The sequence below is a fragment of the Apteryx mantelli genome, chromosome 3, assembly GCF_036417845.1.
Source record: "Apteryx mantelli isolate bAptMan1 chromosome 3, bAptMan1.hap1, whole genome shotgun sequence".
NCBI lineage: Eukaryota > Metazoa > Chordata > Aves > Apterygiformes > Apterygidae > Apteryx > Apteryx mantelli.
The window spans coordinates 133,311,893-133,315,677 of NC_089980.1; positions in this window are offsets into that span (position 1 = coordinate 133,311,893).

Here is a 3,785-nt window from a genome sequence, read left to right on the forward strand (position 1 = left end):
CTTGTTATTCCAGTTTTGTGGATAACCAGAAGGTTACAGCCTTCAGCACTCCTGCCAGTCAGAGCTATTTTTAATTAAAAATAAAACCAGGAAATTTTTAATAGGGACAAACCAATAGTGGGCTGTGTCACTGGCAAGTTCTAAAAATTATACTGCTGCGTCGTTGTTAAAAGACAAAAGCATCATTTCTGTTACTTTCTTTTCCCTCTTTTTTTTTTTCTCTTTTAAAGATCAGCCATGGATCCAAAGATTAAAAAGCACTTTTCCTGCTAAAGACATCTACTTTTAAACTGGTGCAGGGGCAGAAAGCTCAGCCTGTGGCACTGATACAATATGGACTTGCATCTATAAACTGACAAGGGTTTGGTCACCAGTATGTTCTACACAGACATTGCCCTCATATTACAGTGTGCTTATATCTTGCTCTGCTCTCCAAAAACCCCATAAGATATCAGAATATATGTGGTAGCTCATCAGTGATCAAACGGGAATTAACTGGAAGATGTGTAAGCCATTCACTCAGTAGAAAACAGAAATGTGTGTGATGGAAAAAAATGATGTGTTTGGCTCAAAGGAGATTACTAGATCAAATTTTCAAGAATTATTCTTGTCATTAACCATTTCTTTAGAAAGAGCTTATTTAATGCGGTCATTAGTCACTTTAGCATGAAAGGCTGATGAGATGTGCTGATGATACAAGGAGTAGGACTGGTCTATAATGCAGGGAGAACTGATGTCTTGAGGGAGACAAAAGTGGAAACAGGGTGATATTCAATACAGAAAACCCAAGGATTTCACTTTGGAATATATAATGGTAATTTTTGCTGTAACAACACGGCCATTGGCTGGAAGTAACTGAGATGGAGAAAGCATTGGTTTATCAGCTGATAATGTGGTGATTCTGAGCCACCAATGTAATGAAACCAGAACAAGACAAAAGTCTTCCCAGGATATATTAAGCAAGGGAGATATTGTGACACTGTTGTGCAAGAACTGTATATTGCCTACTTTCAAGAAAGATGGAGTCATCTGTGGCGATGACAAAGCTGATCAGAGGACCAGATAATCAACCGCACAAGACTGGACTAAGGAGTACCACTAAATGGACTAACTTGGGCTGCAGAAACAACCTTGGCATGTTTTGCATGAAACTTTCCTCCAGACAAATTAGCTGTTCTCTTTTCAGCTGGGTTGTGGCTGGATGTGAAGTAGCTCCTGTAGGGCTTTGGAGACAGAGCAGCGAAAGCGAGCGTCTGTGTAGGCTCTGCTCCACTGAACACCCCTTGGTGGAAACAGAGCAGCAGCTTCTGGTGCGGTCACCCTACAGTGTCCGCTTCAACGTGCCGGCAACCTCTTCTGAAGCATCTGATACCAGTCACTGTCAGCGAGTCGTTCTGGATGAGATGAGCAGCTATTTCCAGTTTGGCAGCCTGGCAATTTTTGTTTCCCTGGGAATTGGCAACTGCCCACATACATGGAGCCACTGTGTAGGAATCCATAATTAATGTCACATTTGCTCTACCATCAGTCTAGACACATTTGTCTAAACTATTGTTTTTAAAAAAGAAATAAAAATATAAAAAAAAGTCAGTCCCCAACACACAGGGAGTAGAGAGTAAATAAAGCCTGGCAGGCTCTTTTGCCTTTGATCACTTTTGCTACATTCCTAGTTGTCTTCTGTAAGGCTTAGACACAGATTTGCAGAAAGTGATTTCCTTTACCCTCTTTGGCCTTAGACTTACCCTGTGTTAGCTGGCATCGCACAAGCAAAAATGAAGTTGAATAGAGTGGCCACAGCATTTAAACAGAGCTGTGCTGTGTGTTATTTGTGCACCTTTTGCTACTGTTTTATTTTGAGGTAATTTTCCTCAACCTGCAAATGTCCAGAAGAGCACAGGAATAGCTTCACATAACTTTAAAGTCTAGTTATTTGTGAACTGCCGCACTGAAGGAATAATATTATGGGGCACTTTTGGACTAGAAGTAAATCGTTAAACATCCAGTTGAAAGCTCAGGGAAAATTTCGCTAGGTGGGATACTGATTTGATATCTTGCTTCATGGCAAATTAGGGTTTGCTCTTTTAAAACACTAGTGAAGATGACTATATTATTTCTCAATATATGATACTATTTTCTAACAAAAAAGAGAAATCTTTCTTTCTCTCTTTTCCCATATTGATAGTTACAGCTTATGATTAAATCTTTCTTTGATGGGACCCAGATAAACTGAACAACTTCTACTATTTTCCAGATGTTTTCCAGAACTCCATTCATTCACAGTGTCATTTTTTGAATTTAAATAAAATAATTTGAATTTTAATTCAACATAATTTTTGGAGAACATGCAAAATGTCTTATTACTGGTCTTGTCAATGGCCTAGGAAAGGCAGTGGAATTTCCTCAAGCCATGGTGTCATGCTTTAGAGATTATCCGCCCTGACCATCGTGTCCTTGTTAGAATTACTGACCAGGCACTAACAAGGCAGTGTTCGCAGGCGCTGAAAATCGATTGTCTGAACTGTTAAATGGTTTTCATGGTCCCTGGTATGCTTTTGCTTCAAGGCAATGAGTGCCCAAATAATTCCTGCCTATGGTATGGGGATCAGCATGGATAAGGGACTGACTCCAGCAGTCAGTGTGGATGTGGACACCCCGTTTTAGAGGCTAAACAAGCATGATAATTTGGATGTGGGGCATTTGATGTCAGGCAGCTACAGAACCGCAAAACAGGTCCTGACACTGGTTAGTTTACTAGTCTAGGTGTAGCCAGGAGACAGCCTGCTGTCCTGTAAGCTTGGCATTCAATGTTTTGGGTCTTGATTGTATGACCTTACATTTAACTTTAATAAAAACACATAGATGGGCTTCTTCTCATTGAGCTTCAGTTCTCTAAAGCTGTGTGGCTAGCTTAAATTACTCATCGTTGTTTCCTTAGTAGCTGGTGGAGAATGACAGCCCTCTTCTGGAGGGCAGTTTGCCCCATCTATTATTTTAGGCTTGTCTCTTAGGATGGAGTAATGGACCCTGCGACCCCCATTCCTCTCCGTCAGTTACAAGAAGAAGCTAGGCGGTTAACTTAGAAATGGCTGCAATTCATAAATTCGGGTATTTACAGGTGTAGATACGTAGCTGTGAACTAGATGTCTTGATAGACAATGAAAATCTGATCAATAGACTCAGTGGAGTCTGGGGCGCAGCTCTGGCTGGATGTAGGTGTCTACAGAAAGATGAATCTTTCTAAAAGCCATTGACTGTTAGGACTATATCTCCACTGACTATAACAGGGGTCGGGATGCCTAGCATACATGCAGACACGCATCTTGACCACCTAGGGCATGATTAATGCCCCCCTAGATGTCTAACTTATAAATAAGCCATTTAGGTGAGGATTCCCAACTATTAAACTGATCTGTAACTGACCTAATCTCTCTGGAGAAATGACCTATGCTCACTGCTGTAACTGTCTGCTGTACCAAACTCCATGTAATCTGCAAATTTTGCCTGCAGTGAATTTTTTTTTCCAAGATAGATGAGTTAGAATGACCTCAAGTCTATTCTTTAGAGCTCATATCTGCCTATTTATAACATTGCAAAGTTCCTATTAACATGATATCACCACAGAAACCTTCTAACTGGGGGCAGAGAAGAGCTGGCTTTCACTTTTAATGCCTCCAAGCATTTATGCCACCTTCATTCAGAAAGTTTCTGAGCATTTAACAAAGGACACAAACAATGAACCATGATAGTTTATATATTTAATTTCTCTAATTTCACTCTTACTGCTA